We start from the raw sequence: 23,974 nt of genomic DNA on the forward strand, positions 1-23,974 counted from the left end.
AGTCTGGCGCCTTGATGTAATCAGAGACTCCTTTTTATCCCCACTCTTGAGGAAGGCTAGTCGGGCCACCTTTTTGATCATCGTAACCTTGATGCAGAAGAATAATTTATTGTGCCCCCGGATGAAGAAATTGCAAAATATTATTTATGAAGGCAAACTGACACGTCATAATTCTGGCCCTGCGTTTCTGGATGCAGCTGGCCAGGATAGGGAGATGTTTGATGATAAAATGGGACATGTACCCATGAGATGGAGGTGTTGAGGGAACAGAGAGTCAAGGGTCACACTAGAGAGAGTCTAGGGAATGCGAGTTGTTCTAGAAACTGACCCACACTCCTTTCGTGGACTCTCAGGTCAGAGTCTCAGCAGGAGGAGAAAAGTTTCCAGGAGAGGCTGGTTGAGATGGCCTGTCGAACAGTGATTCGGGGAAGGAAAAGGTATGGGGACCTTTGTTTGAGGATTGCAGCTTGGTTTGGGGGAGTGGGAGATTGTATGGTTCAGTATTTATGCACCCTGGCTTTGGAGCTGATCAGCCTTGAGTTTGAGTCCTGACTTCATCGCCTCCTATGTAGTATGTGACATTGAGCAAGTTAAGTCACTTTTTTGAACCTCAGTTTGTTCATTTGTACAATGGAAATAGTAACAAATCTACCTGAGACTGAGACTAACATGAGCTAATGCAGGTAAAAGTCTAGTTGTTTGGTCAACAGGCCCAACTCCTTACCTAGGTAGCAATGAAGTTGAGTGATAAGGATGCAGCCCTGGATCCAGATAGCTTGGCCTGGCTGTGTTTCTCACTGGCTGTGTGACCTTGAATGTGTCATTTCACTTCTCTGAGCCTTCATCTTCCTCATCTGTCATGTGGGCATATGAAAGGTTGCTACTTCATGGGGTCCTCTTGAGGGTTAAATGAATAAAGGGAAGAAAAGCGTTGACTAGTAAACGTTGGTCATTAACTTTGTAGGACAATTCTGAGTGGTCTTCCTTCCGAGAAAGTATTTCCAATCTTGACTTGGGTGTAGAGGCGCCCTGTCTCCCGTCTGCCAACACTGTCCTGTGGAACAACATACTTAATTTAAAAATCCAAATGAATTTATATTCCTTCTGACTTGAAAGTCTTCTGAGCATCCAGAAGCTCTTCCAAAGGGACAGGATGTGTGTTCCCAGGGAGAAACCACCTTAGTATCTGTCTGCCACAAGGGAGATGGCAGACGTCAACATCTCTGTTCACCAAACCAAACACACCAACTCCTGGAAAAACCACTGTGCTCTCTCAGGCCACCACCGGAAAGTTCAGCGCAGTCAGTGTTTTGCAGCCTCTCAGCAATTTGGGGTTCTACCAAATTAATGTTTGGTATTGAATTAGTATTCATTTTCTCTAATATGATATAAAAGTATAATCACATTAGTGACTTTTATAGCACATTAGATTATACATTTGGAACACGTGGCTGCCTGAAGCTTCTTAAAACAAAGGGGGGAAAAAACAGCCAGCAGCAGTAACAAGTGAACCGCCATCCACTCTGGCTCACAAGCCCTGGCTTTTCCAGTCAGGCTGCAGCAACCTGGATAGAAAATTCTCTGCTCTCTGCCTCCTGGTCCCTGCAGGGAAAAAATTTTCATTCCACTGACCTGATTTGTGAAGCATTGAATTTAAGACCTTAATAGTCGTTCCAAATGAATGTATCTTTAATCCCGGGGCAGAAACATAGGCTGTGGTTGAGATGTAATTAATAGTACTAATTACTCTTCTCTCTCCATCTCATTTTCCTCCTTCCATAATCCCTGTTCCCTAAGAAACCATACAGAAGGATCAGAAATGCTCACTTTTTGCTCCAAGATGTCCCTGGACAGGGAAACCAGTCATTGAGCCCAGAACCAACCCACCTCTGGGCATCCTGTTTGGAAATATTTTCCTTCTACCTCCCAATGGTTCCTCCAGTTCTGGGACTCCTGGGCTCTCCCGAAGTTTAGATTTTCTAGAACCTGTTTCCAGCCATCTTGGTGACACATCCAGTTGTGAAGAGTGATATCCTAAGGAAGCAGTAGCGCATGGCCTGATTTTCCTGAGGTTCTTTCTCTGCAGTGTAGACTCACTGACGCATTGGTCCAAATATGGATGAAGTTCCTCACAGGCTCCCCAGGGTCCCTGCCACCAGAAGCCCAACACTGAAGGACTCTGTCAGCTGTCCTGTTGGGCTCAAAGTTCTGCCCCACCAAACCATTTTCCACTAGAAGGAGTAAAGGACTAAAAAAGTTTTCTGCATATGGTGAAAGGAAGTCAGCTGGTCGGGAGGACTAAAAGGATTTATTTGTGCATTGTCTCATTCCCAAGTAATTAGAGATGGGTAGACCTGCTCAGATAGGCTTTGAAAGTAGGTTGCATCTTGCATGCCAACTCTGAGATTTCAGTGGTGGCTTCCTGGACTACCACATTGAGGAGGATTCTTAGGTCATATTTTGGATCAGCAAAAGAGAGTCTAATTCAGTCTATAAACATTTGATGTGTCAGGCACCACTTTAGGCTCTGGGGCCACTGACTTGAAGTGGACATCCAGAATCCTTCCCCTAAAGGAATTCACATTCTAGTTGGGAGAGGCCGACAATACATAACCAACAAGGCCAGCTCATGTAGGACTTAGGCACAGGATAGAGTAAGCATCTTATTCTAATTGCAGTGGAAAGCTATTGGAGGATTTTCAAAAGGAAAGTGCTAGGATCTGATTTATGTTTAACAGATGAAAGCTTTAAAAAAGGAATCACTCTGGGGAAGGAAACAGGAGAAGCTGGAAGATTGGGTTCAAGGTTATTGCAGGTATCTGAGCGAAGAATTGTAGAGAATGGAGGATGAATAAGAATTGATTTGATTTGAGCTCTAGTGTAGAGGTCTAACTGACCTAATTTATCATTGGGTTGGATTGTAGGGTAGGAGTGGGCAATCCATTAGTAATGTCTGCCACAGATGTGAAAGGTGGCAGTGGCCACCTGAATGCTTTATATTTGCCATCTCTGTCATGTAAGTTGATTTTTAGGCTGAGGGAGGAATTCAGGGAGGATAAAGAGTTAGTTACTCAGGGATAGTAATTTATGGCTTTAGCCACAGCTACGGATATTCCAGGAGGTACATTTGAAGAGGAATATTCACTGGCTGTTTATGGCGACATGATGGGGAGAAAGTGTAAGATGCCACGTTTTCTCAACCTGACATTGTCCAGGGATCAGTTAGGCCAATGGGACCCTCAGAAGACATAGAAATTAGACTAGATCCCTATAGAGATGTGCAAAGGACCAACATGATTCCATAGAGACATAAACAGGAAGGTTCAAAGAAAAGAGGCAAAGCAGGCAGCCATTGATGGAAGAGGGTAATAGAAAAACAATTTTCAATTTTGGCAGGGGAAAACAGAGGATCAGAGACAATCCCCGCTCTTTCTATGGGAAGGACCAAGCAGCATTGGGGGTGGAGGGTGGAGTTTAATAGCAGATGTCCAACTGGAAGTGCCTTTGAGTTGTTTTTTTTTTTCTATAAACCCCCGCCTTCTCTAAGAAGATTGGCTGTGTTCAGACACTTGGAGAAAGTACATCGTCCTGCGATTGTGCAGGGTCGAAAGACAGCCTGGACTTTAGGAGGTAAGAGTCATTTTAAAAGCCAGGAGCACCCACAGGAGGATGTGGCAAGACTGCAATCTGGGGGGGACCCATGAATGTTGTTACCAGTTTTTTTAAGGGAAATTTTGTGATATTATGATATTGAACAGGACAGTATGTATATGTAATATACAACTTTCTACTTTAAAAAAAAGCATGAGGACAGACTGATTATAGGCTAGTCTGCTCAGCTTCTATTCCTGCGAAGACTCTAGAAAAAATTGTCAGATTGTGAACTGCAATCTCCGCCCTTATACCCTCGGTTCTCACAGCTAGCTGTGTGGCTTTAGGAACTTCCAGCCCTGGACAAACATAATTTCCTTTATTGACAAACAGGCTGACCACAAGGATAGAGGGCACAGGAAATGAGGCCCATGTGAGGCTTCCACCCAAGCCCCCTTCCCCTCACACCCTGGGGCGGGGATGGGGGTGGTGGTGGTGCCATATGGACCCCTGGCTCTCAAACCCGACTTGTGTTCAGACCCATCCCCCCTCCCAGCACCCAGGTGTTGACAGCACCCACCTGGGAGCCCAACCTGGCGTCTCCTGCCAGAATGCTGGCCTGGCTTGGAGAACTGCTGGGGTAGCCCATTTAAAAATATTAATTTTCAAAGATATGGTATTCTGTAAGCAATATATGTGTAGTTTTTAAAAACTGAGATATTAGAGATGAGTGCCGGAAAAACAGGCAGTCAGTCTCCTGAACTTCCAGCCCCGTCCTAGCTGTTCCACATTTCTTTGTTTCTCCAGTACATTTTAATCCATCAACACGCATGCAGATGCAGCTTACCTTTTCCTTTTCAGCCCCCTTTTTAAAATAAAAAAAGGATTAGGGGTTATTCCTTCCTTCGGTACTATTGAGCCTGAGGAACTACTGTATGCTGGGTGCTGAAAATACAGTGATGAACAAAAGGAAAATGTCCCAGACCTCCTGGCCTGGACAGCCTAGGAGGGGGCTGGGGAAACATATGTGAAGCATGTAAACAAACGGAATAAAAGAATCACAAATTGTGACCCTACAAAGAAAATCAGAAGCATGCCATGGTGGAGCAGTGGGGGAAAGGGTCATTAAACGGACCCCGAAGGCTGAGGAGTCATCCACGGAAGGGTGTGTTTGGGTGTGAGGTGTGTGTTGATGTCTGCTTGTGTATGAGCATGTGGGTGTCTGGCCGTGTCTGCGTCGTGCAGGATGTGTCTGGGCGCGTTTGTCTTTATCTCTGTGTGTCAGAGTGCATGCTTCTTTACCTCTGTGGGTGTCTGTGTGTCTGGGCTTGGGCTTGCGTGTATGGCATGTGGCAGGACGGTTGCTCTAGGTCTGAGAGTTCATGTGACCAGAGTATGGGGGTGGCGGAGGGATGGCGGTGGAGAGCAGGGCAGCACCCAGCTGTGTAGGCCTATTGGCCACTCGAAGGGTTTTTGACTCACTTGCCTGGGAGCTAATGGAGGGATATGCAGAGGAGTGCAGTTCTACAGCAGTGTCAGAGTCCCCGTGAGATAGCGTTATAGGGGCAAATGGGTGGCCCAGAGGAGGCTGGGTGGTAACAGAGGACAGCTCAGGCCTCTCTAGATGTGGAGCCGGCGGGGCTCGCTGGTGGATGACTTAATGTGGTGGAACGAAATGAATGGAAATGCCTCCCAGGCTCCTGGTCTGAGCATCCGGGTGGATGTGGAGCTGCTTCCTGAGCTGAGGCAGACGCTGGGAGATGGAGTAGGGAGCAGGCGGGAGCTTCCTGGGTTCCCTGTTGGCCACAGGATATCCAAGGTGCCCATCGCCTCCAAAGGGAATGTCAGGCCTGCAGTGGAAGTGTGAGTGGAGCTCAGAGAGTCCTTTGGACTGGAGGCAAGACAGGGCAAGGCCCTCATGAACCATGTCCATGGAACGGGCAGACAACCTTTCCCTGGCTCCGAGGCCCCGAGCCAGAGCACTGAAAGCGCCCCATCTGTTGTCCTGGCACAGCCTCATGGGCACGAATGTCGGAAGCCCATTAGCAGGGTATCCCCTCTGGGGACCCAGCCCAAAACCACAGCAGCAGGGCCTTGCATGGAGTTGGGGTGTTTGCGAGGCTGGCTCTCCCTGTATCAGGACCCTGGAACACTGGGTCACCTCACCAGAGGCTGGAACAGTCTTCTCAGAGGCCAGTTCATGTCACCTTTAGCTCAGAAAATAAGGGTGCACTGCATTGCTGAGATAATCATCTCTTGCATGCCTTGGTAGATGGTAATCTTAAAAGTTAAAATTGTTGAGCATTTTATTGTGTTGGCCCTGACCACCCATCGGCTCTGTTAATCCTCACAGCAACCCTAATAGGCAAGTTTTACACAATTCCCATTGTGTAGATGAGGAGAAACCGAGACTCAGCAAAGTAGCAGTTGTACAGCAGTGTAGTGTAGACAGGATTTGAAGCCAGGCCAGTCTGTCTGCAAAGCCCATTCTCTTTGCTTTCCTGTTTGGCACGTTCTTTGCCAAACACTTGTAGTATGTTGTTTCTTAAAGTCACAGCTACCCTTCAACAGGGGTGTTACCATTACACTCAGCTTACAGACAGGGAAACTGAGGCTTAGAGAGAGGAAATGCCTTGCTCAGGGTCACACAGCTGGTAAGTTGCAGCACCAGTATTTGAACCCAGGTCTGTGGGAAGCCCTGAACTCTCTTTCAGACATGGCATACTCATGACCACCAGCCCCTGCCTCCCTCTACTGGCAGTAAAAGTCCTTGTCCCCAGCCAGTGACCCACCAAGAGCAGGAGGTAGGGATCTATCCTTGGATCTGTCCCAGAACCAAGGCTTTACGAATTAGCAAGAAACATCAGAGGTCTGTAGGTTTCTAAGAGCTCTGTGGCCAGACCTGGTGAGAGCCTGTTGTGAGATAGGTGGGTTTATCACTGGAGTCCATGCCCAGAGCCCCTGGTGGGCAGGAGCTGGTACTCATGTCAGACTTCCTGTGGTGTTAAGACCCCACTTCTGGGATGTTCAGCCTTGGTTAGCTCATTGGGATTTGGGACACCCTGACCTCTGGGAGATCCTGATGACACTCTGGGATAGCTCTCTCCGTCTGATGGACAGTGCTGAACAACTCAAGTACAGAGGGAGCTGTGTGGGATTCACTACTTCAGCAAACATATGTACATGGGGGAGGGGTGTGTGTGTGTGTGTGTGTGTTTCTTGAACCAGTAGTTGGAAAACCACTCCCTGATTTAGAAACCTACCTGCTGAAGCTTCCTGAAGACCCCTGTTTGGTTAGTAGAGCTGTTATGAGTGTGGGATTTGGGGTCAGGCTGCTAAATTTGGGTCCCATCTGTGCCGTTGGTTGCCTCACCTTGAACTTGACCTTTTAATCTCTTCACACCTCAGTTTTCCACCTCATAGCATTGTTGTAAGAAACAAAACAAGTGCCTAGAACTATCTGGCGTACGATGTATACTCAGTATATGTTAGCTAAGTGTTATTACTGTCGTTATTGCTATCTAAAATAGGTTTTTCTGGAAATGGCCAGATAGTAAACATTTTATGCTTGATGGGCCACACAGTCTCTGTTGCAACTGCTCAATTTCTGCTGTTTTAACAGGAAAGCAACCATGGACAATATATACATGAGTGGATGTGGCTGTATTCCAGTTTAAACTTTCCTGTGTCTTACATATGAACATGAGAGGATAAAAGTCCTTTCTCCTCTGGGAAAGTATGACCCTGGTACTACCAGCAGCCATTTTTCTAGATTACTGGGGGAGCCAGCCATGGCGAATAAGAAGGAGGACAACTCAGAGAGAAGCAGAGCCAAAAAAGGGAACTCAGACTCTGATAGTCTTGTTTGAGCTGCTGGATCCAGCCATGCCTGAAGCTACCCTACACCATTAAGATATATGAGCAATGGTTTCCCCTTTATGCTCAAGTCACTTTGAATTGGGAATCTGCTGCTTACAACCAGGAATGTTAAATAATATAAATCTTCTCCCTATTCATGCCCCTCTGCTCTATTTAGGTATAGCCATTTGCCTACTTAATCTGCTCATACATACTCCTGTCTTCTGGGGTTTAAGTTCATTCATGTTATTGCCGAGGAGCCTCCCTTAGTCCCCAACATATCAACACATGCCACACCTTCTTTTCCTGTGGAGATTCAAATAGTTTCTCTTTCCTTTTCAAGGTTGTATAACCTTGAGCAGGTAGGTGACTTTATTTCCATGAACTTTAGTCCTCTGTTCTGTAAAATGGAGTTAATCAGACCTGCTGCATAGAGCAGGTTAAAAGGATTAATATTTATAAAGCTCTTAGAACAGCCCCTGGCATATAGCAAGTACTACCTAAGTGTCTACTGTTATTATTACTACCTGGAAACAGCTCACAGACTCTAGGCATTTTCTTGCCAGATGAAAGGAGACCATCAGCTAACTCCCTGAGGCAGGGGCTGGGTCTTTCCTTATTCCCAGCACCAATCCAGGCCTGGTACTGAATGGGCCCTTGACGTTTGTTAAATAAGAGCTAGAACAAGCCAAGGACAATCACAGAAAATAACTGAGGGAGCTACACAGATCGTGGCAAGCACCAGGGTGTTTGTGGTTAGCAGTCAGGCTATCATTGCTTCAGGGATTTACAGAACCTCGCGACACAGAGGAATATTAGGGGTTCCACAAGCAATTTGGTGACTTAAAGGTTTGGGATTTAGACCTTCGCTACTTAAAGTGTGGTCTGCCTCGTACTGTTAGCATCAGTACCACCTGAAAGCCTGTCGCAGTGCAGGGACACGGCCCACCTCTGGAATCCGAATCTGCGCTTCTGCAAGACCGCGGGTGATTCTTGTGCACATTAGAGCTTGAGAAGCCGTGGGGGTGTTGGGGCAGGGGGATGTGTAGATACTGCCAGCAGGGCCCCTGTCATGATGGGCTGTTTGTGGAGGTGAGGACATGGGTGATGTGGGCCTGTTGGCTGTTTTATTAGGAAAACATATGGTTCCAGCTGTCTAGGGTGGGCAGGAGTGTGTCCCTCACTGCCTGGGAAAGAGAAGTGAGAAGGTCATGGAGGCTGCATCAGATGGGATGGTCAGAGGGTCTGCAGAACCAAACCAAAGTGACCTCACCAGGAAAGCGGCCTCCAAATAATAATTAAACAGAGGTGGGCACATAAAATGCAAAGGTTTGGGGAGGGGGACACACACTCACTGCCACCTATCTCTACCAAGAAAGTCAGTATTATTATGCTAATAGGGAGAATTTGGACCAAGTGCACAGGGTGTGAACTTTGAAATCCGCGCAGAGCTGGTTTCAAATCACAGTGCTGCTGCTGCAGCTTGCTCACTGTACAACCTTGGGCAAGGGAACATGTATCTCTGAGTGTCTTGAAATTGACTATCATAGAAGGATTTACGCTGTGGAAATGGTACATATCAGAACTTGGTCTTTTTCTCCAGAGAGCTGGTGGTTAAGCATTTACCAACATGCCACTGGTTAAATGACAAAATGTACTTTGAATTGTCATGTCCAATCCTTGGTGCTGGTGGTTACTAATTACTGTATCGCTTTTATTTTGTAGGATGGTTTTCATGATCAGGCTTCCCCTGTGTTGACTCTGACATTTATTTTAACTGTTTGCAGGCCCTTTCTGCTAATCCTCTGGTCCCTTAGCCCCATTCTAGATAGCTGATACTGTGTCAGCTAGCTGAGTTCTGGGTAAATGAAGCATCTCATGGTACCTGAAACAAACCTTTATTGAGCATGGACTAAACTCTAAGTCTTTCTTGTATGTGATCTCGTTCAATCCCCCTAACAACTCTATGAAGTAGAAACTGTCGTGAACCCCGTTGTGTGGGACACAGGCAGGGCTTAGAGTGGTCAAGTGATTTGCCCCAGGTTACACAGCTGCTCAGTGGAGGGGCTGGGCTTAGAACCTGTGCGTTTTGACTCCAGAGGCCGTGCTCTCAGCAGGTGAATCCATAAAGGTTAAACGTGGAGCGGGCAGGTGTTTGGATCCTTGTGTTATGGTCCCTCCTCCTCGCTGTGAGACTTTGGGGAGGGGGTGGGCTGTGAGAAGTGTCGAGAAGTCCTGACAGTGTCATCTGCTTGGCTGATGTCAAACAGTCTCATTTTCCAGGTCGTGCGCCGGTCGCGTTCTGATTGGCAAGAGGATATCTCTGTTGGAAGGAAATCTTGGCCACTTGCCTCTTGGCAGCAGGCTCTCGGCTGCCACGCGGAGCGCCGTTTGGAGGCAGTGGGAATTATTCGGCAACCTTGCCTAGGATAGCTTCAAATGGGCTGGGGGCTCTGCCAGTCTCTCAGACAGGCTGGCAGAGAAAGCAAGAGAGCTGACGCTGTCACTGAGAAGCCACACTCAGCTTCTTCACTGCCTCTGTCTGTCTCTTGCTGTTCCTCAAGCCTCTCTTTTTGCCAAAAGAACCAGTAAGATGACAGGTGGTTTGGCAGTGAGAGAAGCGACGTCTCCTGTCCCCACAGGCCTTCATTCCCTCCACTCTACTAAAATTTGGGGGCTGTTGCTTCCACAGCTCCCAGTTTCCCTCAAGATAAAGTTCAGACTTCTTGGTTTAGCTTGAAGGTCTCCTATGATATGGCCCCTGCGTCTTGGCTCTGCATCAAAGAGAGACTGTATCATACTCAACTTTTTGTTTTCGTACCATGCCTAACATAAAGCTCACTCAGAACATTTAGGAGAACTTGATTCACTTTGGGATTTGCAGCCCCCGCCATTATTACTGTGTCTTAAGGCTGATTTACCACATACCAAGTGCTGTGCAAACTGCTAAGCTTTTTCTGTTCTTATTTCATTTACTCCTCATAGCAACTCAATAGGTAGGTCGTTTTCTCGTTCTGCAGAGGAGGAAACTGAGGCACAGAGAGATTAAATTACATGGCCAAGATCACCTAGTTAGGCCGTGGCAATGATAGATTTGAACTCAAGCCAATCCAAAGCCTAAGCTGGGTTACGATGGGTTTTTCTTTTTCTTCAGAGCCTGTCACCAGCTCAGTGTCGTCTCTTCCACCTCACCCCCACCCCCGCCTTGTCAGCCTAACAACCCAGTTTGCTGGCTCTTCATATCGCCCTAGCTCAGTTGTGTCCACACAGCCTTGATGGATTAACTTTGGCAACGCTGACCTTGCCTTGTCATGTCATTAAAGTTAGTGCTGCCAAGAACTGGGTTGTGGAAGGTCTAATGGACCCCTGTTCTGCCTTGTCTTTTTCCTGCATATTCTAGGGTTGCTCCTATGCTTAGAAGAGTTGGAATGTTCCTTATGGGGACGAAAGGTGTTTGGAAACCAAAGAGACCCCTAAATTGGTCCCTTCCAAGGGGGACCTCCCTCTACATCCAAGCCTCATCCAGTCTGTTCAGGGTATCCCATGTGGCTTTGCTCATAGGGATTCGATTGTCTCAACTGTGTCCCTACTTGGCCCAACAAGAGACCAACATTTCTGTACTGAGATAGAGGAGAGTCAGATTGTGTTAGCAATTCTCCATCAGACTGTGTCATATTTGGATGGTATTATATTAACAGTTGTTTTCACTAACGTGATGAGAAAGTTGCTAATCTGAGAAGACTCTTGCATTGTATTAGGGAAAACAAATATTAATATGATTCGATGGGAAGTGGCTAATAAGAAACTTAAGTTGCTAATACAACGTGATGGATTGGTGGGAGGAATTTGGGTCAAGTGCTTGAACTTTTCTGGAATGTTCAGTGGTGGGTGGTTAAGGGGGATGGCAAGATGGCAGCTCCGTGTTACAGTCCCTCAGAGCTAGGCCTCCACATCTATGTTGAATCATGTCCCCTAAAAGTTCACGTCCACCCAGAACCTCAGAATGTGACCTTATTTAGAAAGAATCTTTGCAGTTGGAATTAGTTAAGATAAGGTCATACTGGATTAGAGTGTGCCCTAAATCTCATTACTAGTGTCCTTATAAAAGGCCCATGTGAAGAAACAGATACAATAGAGAAAAGGTGCTGTGACAATGGAGGCAGAGGTTGAAGTGATGGCAGCTACAGGCTACAAACTACAATCCAAGCAATGCCAAGGACTGCTGGCCACCACCAGAAGCTGGACGAGGCAAAGAAGGACCCTTCCCTGGAGGCTTCAGAGAGAGTATAGCCCTGCTGGTGCCTTGGTTTTGGATTTCTAGCCCCCAGAACTGTGAGAGAATGCATTTGTATTGTTTTAAGCGCCCCAGTTGGTGGTACTTTCTTATGGCAGCTCCAGGACACTAATCTGCCTTTTTTCCCATCACACCCTTGAAAAGGTGACACAGGTTCAGCAACATCCATCTAATTTAAAGACAGTAGATCAGCTTTGGGGTGTTCCTCCAGCCTCAGGGTTGGCCTGGCTGCTTGACCAGACCCAAGGATGCAGGCTTGTTCTCTCTCCCCACCACTCCACTTTGTTCTTTGTTTAAAAGGAAGACGCCTCCTCATTCGTAGGGCAGTTGGCATATGGGCTCCGCAGCCTGCTTTGCAGCACGTTAATATGTGATTAAAGGGTCTTAAAACACTCATTAGTCCCCCTCTGGTATCTAATAGTGCTTTTGGATTTAGAACAGAATATTATTTACTCATTAGCTGATAATAGACCCCGAGTACATGCCGTATGTATTGGGACAATTATTAGAATGCGGGTCTTGCACAGAAACATGGTTGCACTCCACCGGTGTAGCTGTTGGCAGGACAGTGTGGTCCAGAGGGCAGAGGGGCACAGAATGACCCATGCACCCTAGAAGGAAAGGAGGGGGGCGGTTTTTCTAGAAACTGCCATCTGAATGCCCTGATGGAAGGGGTATTGAAGGGATGGAATTTGAGGTGATCACCTCCAAAAATTAGGATGCCAATAATAATGGCCCCACAGTGGTGAGGGGTTGCACCTGAGCATTGTTCTGAGCCTTCCAGGTTGAGATGGTTCATTAGTAACATGACAGTCACCACCAGGATCACAAGGGTGGGGTGACGTGCCCTGGGTACAGCTAGCAGGTAGCCAAAGCCAAGTACAGACCCAGCTATTCTGATGACAAGACCTTGGTTCTTTTCGACACTCTTCTGTATCCACTACAGAAATTGCTTGATGATTCTAAGTTTTTCTTTCTCCAATGGAAAAAGGAACTTTTACATTCTTTCCTCTTGTGTTTATTTAGTGTGTTGGAAAAATGAAAACAGCAATTGTTCCTACTCCATGTCTGGGTCCTTGACCTCCAACCCCACGTGCTGGGAAGGCCAGGGTGGAGGGGACAGGAGTGGAAAGGAGTGTAGATGCCAGGGGAGTGATTTGGGCATCTCCCAGGAAGCAGGAGGAAGCCCTGGGAGGGAGTGTTAAGGAGTAGCGAATTCAGGCCTGTGTCTGGGATGAGTGCCTCCAGTGGAGGTCTGGGCATAAGAGTGGAGCAGACGAAGAGGCAGCGAGAGGGCTGAACCGGCAGGTAGCTTTGGCGTCAGGAAGAGGGAATGGATGCTAGCGATACCCCACGTCAACGTCGCAGGTATCAATGACTGATTCGGCGTAGGGGTGGAGACAGTGGAGAAGGTGGGGCAGCCCCACGTTGATTGACACAGTGCAGGGCATGGGAAGAAGGTCTTCAGTTCAACCTTGCACATGCTTTGACCTTGGCAGGCTTGATTTTCAGGTCAATGGTTTGTGGTGATTTTGCAAGCAAAAAACATGAACCTTTTAGTATGATGAGTGGCACATCATAAGTGTGTAATACTGGTGAGCTTAAAAAAGAACACGCACCAGAAACCTGACCTTTATACTCAGAAACTCCTTGACTTCTCTGAGATGTAATAGAAAGGAAGACGAGAAGGGCTTCTTGTATGAGGGTGGGATGCCACTGCGGGCAGTTTGCTTCCCGGTTTCCGTGGTGTGTGGGGAAACCTCGGCCCATATCACTGTTGTACACAGGTGGCCAGGCAGATTTGGGGTTCTCTAGAGTATGGACACCTGTTTATTATGAACACATATAAGAAAGGCACAGGGTGCCCTCCCTGGCGAATCATTCCAACATTTGGTCACTGTGACACTGAAGAAGCCAGAGCTGTTTGTCGAGGCACAGGCCATGATTGGAGGCCAGACGTCCCCTTTGTCTATTGCTGGAGTGAAGAACAGGACTCCTTGGTGAAGAATTAGCAGGGTCCCTCTCCATGTCCCTGGAAAGGAGCCAGTGGAGAAAGCAGAGCTTGGCAGATTTGCCCTCCTGTCCATCTCTCACTGTGGGTACGTGGTTCTGCTCAGCCAGGCCAGATAAATAAACCGCTTCCCAATGGGCGTGCAGCATATGGGTGATTGTATGTGTGTGTGTGTGTGTGTGTGTGTGTGTGTGTGTGTGTGTACGTTTTAATAAAGCTCACCATGAGCCAGATATCAATTTCTGTCAGAGAGACGCAGAGCATCTGAACCAGAACTAAATAAAAATAAACATTAAACAATTATTGAATTTAGGTTTATTTAAAAAATCAGCAGGGTTGAGGGAACAAGCCACCCATTAGCGAGGCAGAACTATCGGGCCTTTTAACAACCCGCTGGTTCTTGGCTGCCAGGGAGACTTGGGCCGTACACACCGTGGAAACTCCGGATCCCATTGATTAAAGATGATGTGGTAACAGGCCAATTATATCGTCGTGGCTGCTTGCGGCACTGGCCTGTGCCAGCTACCCATTTGTCTTTATGGAAACAGCTTCGTTTGGGGAGCTTTGGGAGGGCAGCTCGTTGTCCCCGTCCTGGGCAAAATGTTCCGCCCCGTCTGTCTGCTGTCTGTAGTCAGTGGAGGCCTGCGCTGGCCCAGAATCTTGCGCGTTTTTCTCCTCTCTGTCTCTTCCACAGATATTCGTTGTTCATGAGGAACCTGTGTCTTGTCAACCAAATCAATGCAAATAACCGGTGAGCGTTTCTCGACTTTTCAGTAATAATTGATCTTCCCAGAACTGATCTAGTTTGGAAAACATAAGTAAGGAGAGCAGTAGCGAGCCAGATGTCCACGTTAAGAGAATATAATTGCTCTGACTTATAGGAAAGGAAATGATTTCCTTCCAGCTTTTTAGCTCTAAGAGCAGAGCAAACTGCCATGGAGCATCGAGAAGCTTCCGATAAACTCTGGCTTAGTACAGACTCAGTCTCTCAGCCGGAAGGTTCGGATGACTGTGGGGCCGGGATCTTCTGAGCTGACTGGCAGATCTCCTGGTGGCAGTGTTGTTGGTCTGTGGGTTTTTATCTGCACAGCCAGTGGCTGTTGGGGAAGGAGAGAGAGGTTTGCTGTTCTTCTCCGAGGGCGTTCAGGCTTAGCCACTGAGCTGTTCATTCCCTGGACAGGAATCTCCTCTGCTGGTTTGTCTTTTTTTTTTTTTTTTCTTTCTAATTTGACAGTCATTTCCATGTAGTGCTGTGATTGGCTCCTGACTTGACCAGGCTAATACTTAAAAAATAAGATGGGGATGGGGACAGGGATGCTCTATGGATTAGTGGGCGAAGAATAGGATTTCTGGGGGCATTTGCTTTATGTACATCTGCCATTCTTCCAGGACTCACTCATTTGTTCCTTCTTGTATTCATTCATTTGCTTATCCAACAGTATAGCACATAGTTACCTGGTACCTACTTTCTGCCAGACATAGTTAGGTACTTGGAGTGGGGCACATTGGTACCTGCCTGCATAGAGCTTCAGTCTAGCCATAGGAGACACAGACATGAAACAATTGATCATTACATCACAGTTGCAGTAGTGCTTTGTAGAACTGAGGGAGGTGGAGGGAGCCCACGACAGTAAGAACCTGACCTTGTCTTGGGGTGCTGGTCTTACAGAAGCAATTTGACAGAGAGTTTGGACTGAGCTAGGCCAGTTGTTCTCAGACTTGAGTGTGCACTAGAATTATTTGAAGAAGTCATTAAAAATATTGCTGGGTGCCACCCCCAGAGTTTCTAATTCAGCAGGTATAGAGCATGTCCAAGAATTTGCATTTCTAACAAGTTCACAGGTGATACTGATGCTGCTATTCCAAGGACCACACTTAGGGAACCACAGAATTGGGAAAAGGACTGGAAGGAGAGGGCTTCTGGGTGCGTGTGCAAAGGCCCTGAGGCTAGTATGAGCTTGATAGTTTCCCAGCACAGAATAAAGGGGCAGAATGGCAAGAGCAAAGTGAGATTGTGGGGGAAGATTCATAAGGCTTTCAGGCTAAGCTGGAAAGTTCAGATTTTATCTGAAATTAGATGGGGAGCCTGGGAGGTTTTAAGCAGGAAAGTGTCAGCATCCGGTTTGTATCTTGAAACACTCTCTCTGGCTGCACTGGGGGAAATGGGATGGTGGAAGAATGGCAGGCATGGAGCCAGGGAACCCCACTAGGAGATTACAGGCAGGCGTCACTAGCGGCTGGACTGGGCTGGTGGCTGTAGGCATTGAGAGGCATGGACAAGTCTGAGAGGGTGTTTGAGTCCAGGCACCCACTTTCTAGAAAGCCTGCCTAATCAGTTTAGGTCCTCCCTTCAACCCCTGAAATCCAATTTCTTACCTAATAGTAACATTCTCAGTTCCTGAGGGCAGGGTTACATGTGACCTGTCCTCGTGTAACCCACCTGCAGCCCTCTGGTTGGATGCACAATGAATACCTTATAACATCACCTTGTCCTGAATACTTGACAGTTCACCAGCTACCTCCTTCAGTTTTCCAAATACCCGGAGGAGAAGGTGGAGTTGTACCCATCTCAAAGATGGGAAAAAACAGGTTCAGAAAGGGCAGGAGATAATCCCAGACTCACCCAGCTGGGCTGAGGAAAGGCAAGATTCTCACCCAAGCCTGGAGTGCCCTCAGGTGAGCAGGCAGAATGATCTGTTATGCCTCCACTTGGAACCTTAGACAGTGAACAAATTTTCCTTTTAAGTGGTATCAGTGGCCTTCCCCAAGATGACAGGGCCAGTCCACCAGAATATTAAGTAGGTACAGAAGAAATAGCCCTTTTGGGGGGCGTGGAATCAAAAATGGTTAAAAATCAGCAGTTCCCTATGGTTCAACATAAAACAAAATATGGGAGGAATATGTTGCATTTCTAGAACATTCTGCCATGGCACGAGGAAGAAGAGTTGCGATGTCGTCTAAATTGTGTCTGAAAGCAGCTTCCCACACACACGGAAGCCGATGAGGGGGCCGTACAGGGATGCAGCATCTTAGAATCAGTCTATAATGCAATCAATTTTGTATATCCCTGGTGAAACAGCAACATTTATTTAACGTCTTTTATAGAGCAGCTGAGTTTTATCACAAATCACATTCCATTTCTATTCAGCTGGGACTCCTTGAAGGCTAAAATGCACTTACTTTTCTCGGAGGAAATTTACCAATTCCTCAATAAAGACCCATTTGCCTCTGTATGTAAAATTGACACATTTATTAAATATTAAACATTTAAGGTTTTTTTCCCCCAACTCCCCCACATCCCCTGCCCACACTTTTTCCCACTTTTCCACGTATCTTCACAGTCATTAGGGAGATTTTCTCAAAGTTGCAGGAAATGTGTATTATTGTACAGAAACAGCCACATTGAAATTCAGTTCTTTCTTATCACTGGGAAATGGTCAAGCTATGTCATAAATTTATAGAGCAAAATCCAGTGCCTCCGAGCCACCTCTTTAAACCTCATACTTTTCTCATCTCTTTGTGGCGAGCTCGGCTGTCTTGGTGTCACTCAGCAATGTTGTGTTGGGTTCACGACAAAAGTTATTTTGTCCACATCTGTAACATTTGCAGAAGGCAGGGGTGGCCTCTTCGATGACAACAAATTGTACTAATTAGCACGAGACCCTATTAATAAAGTGAGTTTTCTTTCATCCATGTTCCTGAATGGTCGGGAATATCAATTAAAGTATGTGCTGGGATAATGTCTTTTCAATGCCTGCTGCAGTGTTTTTGTTTAAAAAAATAATTAGGGGGCGGTGTGGGGGCAGAGTTGGGCAACTTATGGAACACGTTTTTATGTCCCTGACATGAGAGAGGACTGAACTGTTGACTTAGGTCTCAAACATTGGTTGGGTCCAGGTCTCTTAACCGATTCTCAAGCAAAGCAGTGATGGATGGGGATGGGAGCTGAGCTTTATCTTAAGGAGAATTGTTGAGTTTGAGGAGTATCTTCCTAATGAGCTTTGCGATTGGAGAGACTCTGGTTCAAATCCTCACTTTCCCCCTTACCAGACAAGTGATTTTGCCTCTTTGAGTCTCGAGCAGGCTTAAATGGGATAATCCATGGATCCTCAAACTTTATTGCTATTCTCCTGGGGACTTTATCCATTGTCAAGTTTAGACAGGAAAAGAAGGTCATTGCGTCCAGCCCCTTGTTTCTGGCTTTCTTTCCCTTCCACAGAGCCTAGCAGTTGGACAGTTTATGCTTGGACACTTTTAAAGATGGAGAAGTCAGTTCTGACCCTTATGTTGATCCAAAACCTATTTATATATAACTTCCTTTGCTCACACAGATCTGAGCTCCTCTCCTGTTCTTCAAGTGTGTAAAGATTCTCCCCTCCTGAGTCTACTGTACTTCAGGGTAAATGTCCCCACCTCTTTGCAGAACTGGGTTTCTCAACTGTGCATGCTATTGACATTATGGACTGGATAATTCTTTGTTGTGGGGACTGTCCTATGCATTGTGAGATGTTTCGCATCGTATTTCTGGCCTCTACCCACTAAATGTCAGTAGCAACCCCACCCCTAGTTGTGACAATTCAAAAGTGTCTCTAGACATTGCCAAAATGTCCCCCAGGGAGCAAAATCACCCCCACCCCCAATTGAGAACCACTATTCTGGAGTTTTGGGTCCTCCCCAGCCTGGGTTCCTTCAGCCACAAAGTGATACCTCACCTGAAAGGCTTTGCATCCTTTAGTTTCTGACCCTCTGACATGCCAGCATCCCTGCAGCTTATGCCTCTGAAATGTTTTTGGAGCCTGCTGGGAGCAGGGCCCACATTTACCTGGCACAAGCTGAACCTGCCAAGATCCTGAGAACCCAAAAGCAATCATCATGAGAAATCAAAATAAAATTGCCCATTTTTCTTTCTGCAGCTGTCTCCACAAAAAGCAGACGCCACCAGGACTGGGAGGTGGCTGGGGCTTCCTTGTTGGAATCTCCATTTTGAGAACAGGAACAATGAGGTCTCAGGTTATCCTGTAGCTTTTGTTCGAACAGGTAGAGCTACCTTTTCAGAGCAGTAGGTCGGTGAAGGTTGCTAACCAGGGCTGGCTCCAGGTCTGGGTCTGGGTTACCATTCTGGCTTTGCCACAGAGTGTCTGAGTGACTAGACTTCTCTGAGTCTCAGTTTCCTCATCTCTATAATGGGGATAAAAATAGCAACAGTCTCAAAGAGTTGTTGCCATGCTTCAAAGAACTGACCCGTGCAAATTGTCTAGCATATAGTAATCAACCAATAAATTATAGCTATTTTGTGTTACTATTGTTGTTGTTGTTTACAAATGAGAAATACACATCCTAGGAATGAGAGTAATTCACCCAAGGTCAGCCATCAGGTCAATGTGAAAACACCAGGTCGAGCATCTTATTTTCCAGAAACCCCAGGGTTTTGCAAAGATCTGTCTGTGCGTACAGAGGAAGAGATTCAAAGATGATCCATTTTATGTGATTCTCACCCCATTAACAGCCCGCGGTTTTGCCAGAATATCCTCTTTTCACTTTCATTTTAAAAACCAGCCAGTGTAATAAATCTTGCCCTGAAATCTAGGCAGCACATCTTGGCTGGAGTGTATGATAAATCTAATATACTGTGGCCTCTCTGTATGAGAGACCCTTGCACAGATCTGTATTTTTGGTGGACAGCCCCATGGTCTGGCAGGGTTGTAATTTTCTCTCAGTTTGACAAGTCCAGTCCTCTGACTGGCTTGTCTTTGTTCCACAACTTCCTTGGCTTGAGGGTGGACTGATGACTCTGTCCCCTTCCTCGGTCTTTTATCTTTTTTCTTTCTTTCTTTCTTTCTGTCTCTCTGTCTCTCTGTCTCTCTGTCTCTCTGTCTCTCTCTCTCTCTCTCTCCCCCCCTTCACAAAACCATAGACTTAGCCTCCCCCTCCTCACATTTAAAACAGGAACAGGCTTAGAACTAGGACTGAATTGATGGGGACACAGCTAGCGGGGAGAGGAGGATGGGGGAAGGGCACTGGAAATTCAGCATGCACCTAGGTTCTTTTTAGGGGGAGTCTAGTGCCCTGTGGTTCTGCCGCAAGTGGACTGTGTCTCTTGGGGGACCCGGGCTGGCAGGGGTCCCCACTTTGATCATTAAACAGATATTTCTTAAGTACCTACTTTGTGGCTAGGTGCACAGAGGTGAACAAGATAGAATTGGGGTTCAATAGGAGAGGTAGCCATTTATAAGATGGTCACTTGAAATGAAGTCAGATTATTTATGCCTGTGCTGAGGCTTTGATGGGGAAATGCAAGGGTTGTGGGATCCCAGGGAACATTTCTGAAGAAGTGGCATCTTAAAGCTTACTGGAGGATGGTGGGCACTTAACAAGGCTTAGGGAAGAGCCCAGACAGCAGGGAAGTCAGTGGTCCATGCAGGGCCAGGGGAAACTGAGAGGGTGGGCCAAGCCCAATCAGAGGACAGACTGAACAGGACAATAGTGGAAGCTGGGAGCCTCATGAGGAGCCATGGACTCCCTTCCTCAAGACAGAGCTGCACAGGGAGCCTGGTGAGGCCCCTGGGAAACCAGAAAACAGCCCCCAATAGTGTCACAGACTTTGGAGGGGGTTCTTGTCCCAACTCTATTCCTATTGACCTGCTTAAATCACTTCTCTCTGAGCCTCAGTTTCCTCACCTATAAAATCTAGATACTAACAGAGCCTACCTATTGTTATAAATTAAGAGAATGAATGTAAGGTACACAGAACAGAGAACAGTTTCTGGCACTCAGTAACCACCTGAGAAATGTTAATGATTAATTCTGCTTTCTAGCTGTATGGCCAGGAAACACAAACTTTACTTCTTTCGGCCTTAGTTTCCTGATCTACAAATTATAATTATATTATCAGATTAAACAAGTTAGAACAGTGGCTGGCTCAGAGTTTGGGCTGGTAAGCATTGGCTGTTACTACTGTTACTGTTGTCGATTGTTTTTACTGCTCTCTTTCCTGTGGTTCCACATACCGTGGGGCCTGTGGGTTTTTTCCCTGGTTCTGAGTCCCTGGGTGTGAGATGTGGTTAATCCTCACCATCCAGTCCCTTCCCCCTTTCAGAATCTCCCACGTACCCCACTGCATTCCAGGTGGAGTTCTAGCCCCCACAGTTCCCCAGCCTGGGCACACGCCTGCCACTCACTTGCCCAGCTGTCCTGACCCTCCGATCCTTCCCCTGGACAGCGAGTTCATCCTAATGAGGGTCCTTGGGGGCCCTCGTCACCACTCTCTGAACAGGGCCTTTTCTGTGCCCAGCATCTTTGCTCTCCCTTACAGCAGACCCTGGAGATGGGTATCATTAGCCCCGCTTGGAAGATGGAGAAACTGAGGCACAGAGGGGAACCACAGTGCCCTTAATTTCTCTAGTATGCGTAGGGTGCTCTTCACTGCAGAAGCATTCACTCAGCCTCTTTCCCTTTGCCTGCTTTCACGGAGGCCAAGATGCCATCACCCACTACACCTGGCACTCGTCCAGCTCACGACGTGAACGGACCTTTTAAAGGGAGGGAAACAAATCTTGCAAACTTTTGACAATTGCTTCTCTCTGCCCCGGAGTCGCAGACCTCAGCCAAAGAAGCCTTGACACATGACATTCACATCCTGGGCTATGAAATGATCTTTCAGCTGCCTACTGTCCCTGCGAAAAAAAATTTGGGCCTTCGCAACAGGCCGAGGAATAATTTCTTTGGATTAATGTCAACATAGAAATGCAAAAGGCATGGACCAAGGGATCCTTAGTTTGGAAAATGCTGCCTTTGGCTGGCACGTCCCGAGCTGGCATATTCTCGAACTTTTTTCCTCCCTGTCTTAAAGGATCCAGAACAAAGGGCCTGTGAGAGTCTGATGGGATTGAGGCCTCCTGGTCCTCTCCTCCCCTGGACCTCTCAGCCCTGTAGCTGAGGCGGCCCCATGCCTGGGTCCCGGGGGAAGCTGGGTCCGCAGCCGGGACCCCGGGGCTGCCCCCTCTCCTTGAAGTAAGAAGGCCAATAGGTGAGGCTCCTGCATGTTATTCAGGGAAGAAATAGGTCCTAGAACGCTTTCTGTAAAAATAACCTCCCCGGCTCCTCCTTTATGGGTGAGGGAAAGTGCTTAAAATGCTTAGAGGGAATAAACAGCTTTTAATGAAGTTACATTGCCACATAATGGGTATCATAAAATTGCCTTCATACTACAGGGTCCCAGGATGGCATTTATTATCGACTGCGCCGGAATAGTCTTTGCAGAGCTCCGGCAGCTGCAGAGAGAAGAATGCAAAAGTCTCCTTAAATTACCTGATTGAAATAACCAGCGGAATATTCCGCGGGGCCGCCGCGTGCCAGGGAAGCCGCCTTTGGGGTGGTCTGTCAGAGGCGGTTTGCGCAGTCTGAAGAACACAGGAGTTTCATTGCAGCAAAACAGATGTTCATCTTGTTTCTCCATCGGCTGTTTGATGAGAAATTTATTGCTCTTCCGCTGGGCAGGAGCCCCTCTCGGCTGTGGAGTCTATTAGGCAGGCCAGCAGCTGGCGGGAAGCCAAGGTGAGGCTGTTTTGATGAAACCCATGAAAAGCCTTGGCTTGGAGGCGCCGGTAATAATGCACTGGCTAGACTCTCCTGATTGGGCGATTGATTGGCCTGATTTGATTTATTGATCAATACCCTCAAATTTGGCGTCTGAGAAGCTGCACTAATCTTTAACTGTTGTGAACATCTCTACCTGCTGGAGAATTAGACCCTGATAAGGAATGTATGAAAGGAATCGGGGCTTATCTTAATCACACACTGGGCCCCAGCACTGCCCGCGCCAGCGAGGGCCCCAGTGCACCGCGCCCCATCGCCAGGCAGGCCGGCGCAGATCTATAAATTGATGGAATTCAAAGCCTCCAGCATCGATTACCGTTATAACAAACAGCGGTGCACAGAATGTCTGATTATTTTTAGACAAAGATTCTGTTCTCTCAGCAGCAATTTTGCTGAGGCTGTCACTGTGTCAGATGTCTACTGTTGATTGCAATTAGATGCAATACAAAAAAAAATTAAACTATCTGTATCCTTAGTCTTATTTCCAGTTATTAAATCTCTCTCTTTGTTTGCCGTTTCCTCATGATATCTACAGCTGGGTGAAATATTTGGTTAGCAGGAGAAATCCTTGTAATTCAGCGGGGCTGCCATGGCCCACCGGCTCATTGGATTATCTCTGATAGGGCGCGCAGAGTCTTGGGGGGAGGGGAGTTGAATGGGGGCGTCTGTTTAAAAGTGTGCAGGGTGAAGGCTTCATGCAAAAATGTTTCAGGGCAGGGTGAGGGGATAAAATCCGATCTTCAGAGCCCTCTTGAATGTCTACGTTCAGTTTCCTTGTTTCCTTCCACCTCGGGCAGGACCTAACCCTGTCGACGGGTGGGGGAGGTTATCCAAGCAACTGAGTGCAAAGGTGGGCACCACTTGGAATAATTAATTCCTCCAAACAGAGACCGCACTTGGGACCCCTTCTGCACTCAATCATACCTGCAGAACAGGCTCCAGGTGATTGAGGCTCTGAACAAATTAGGCATTCCCTTTTACATGTGGCCTGGCAGCCAGCATCCTGGTGTTGGGCGTGTGCATCCATCATCGTGGCGCTCTGCAGTTGATCTCTCGTCTCAGAGCCATTAGCCTCAGCGTCCTTGATGGTAGAACAGCTGTAAACTCGACACCGTTAGTGGGGTGGCTGAGACCGACCATTCATTACTTGATGGAACAGAAACGAAAGCTCAGGTGACAGAGCCAAGGCCTCCAGGTTCCCAGAAGTCAACTCGACTTGGAATCAACAACCACCAACTAATTTTAGAACGTTCATAGTGGAGGGTGAGAAGGAGGAAGTGGCAGCTTTGACATTGGGGTCAGCCGAGGGAGTCCTGCAGGAATCGGTAGGCAGGCTTTGATCTCCATAGCAGGAGTGGGCAAGGGACGTGTCCCCTGAGCCCACCCAGGAACAGACTGTCAAATGCCCCTGCGAGGCTGCTCCAGGGGAGCTGGTGAGGGTGACTCTAAGCTCCCTGAAGGCAGGGAGTGTGTCAGTCTTGTTCAGTAATAATCAGACTAACACCTTCCACTTATTCACCATCATTTGCCCCACATCCTGTGCTGAGCTCTTCCAAGCACAGCTTCCTCCCTCAAGCTGCCCAGTTGGAAGGTTGGTAATAATTCTACCTGTTTGATAGATGGAG

At 47.2% G+C, this 23,974-nt stretch overlaps 1 protein-coding gene across 12 annotated transcripts in view; it reads left to right on the forward strand.

Moving 5' to 3' along the window:
• CUX2 (cut like homeobox 2) overlaps positions 1-23,974 on the forward strand; it is a 330,271-nt gene that overhangs the window by 166,878 nt on the left and 139,419 nt on the right. The window contains exon 1 of one of the 12 annotated variants that reach the window (XM_016149692.2): positions 791-22,307. The exons of the other annotated variants lie outside the window; for them this stretch is intronic. The gene's annotated coding sequence lies outside the window, so the exon portion shown is untranslated. Of the gene's footprint in view, positions 1-790; positions 22,308-23,974 lie in introns of those variants that run through there. 12 annotated transcript variants of the gene reach the window in all.

Source organism: Rousettus aegyptiacus, unplaced genomic scaffold (genome assembly GCF_014176215.1).
Source record: "Rousettus aegyptiacus isolate mRouAeg1 unplaced genomic scaffold, mRouAeg1.p scaffold_m13_p_5, whole genome shotgun sequence".
Taxonomy (NCBI): Eukaryota; Metazoa; Chordata; class Mammalia; order Chiroptera; family Pteropodidae; genus Rousettus; species Rousettus aegyptiacus.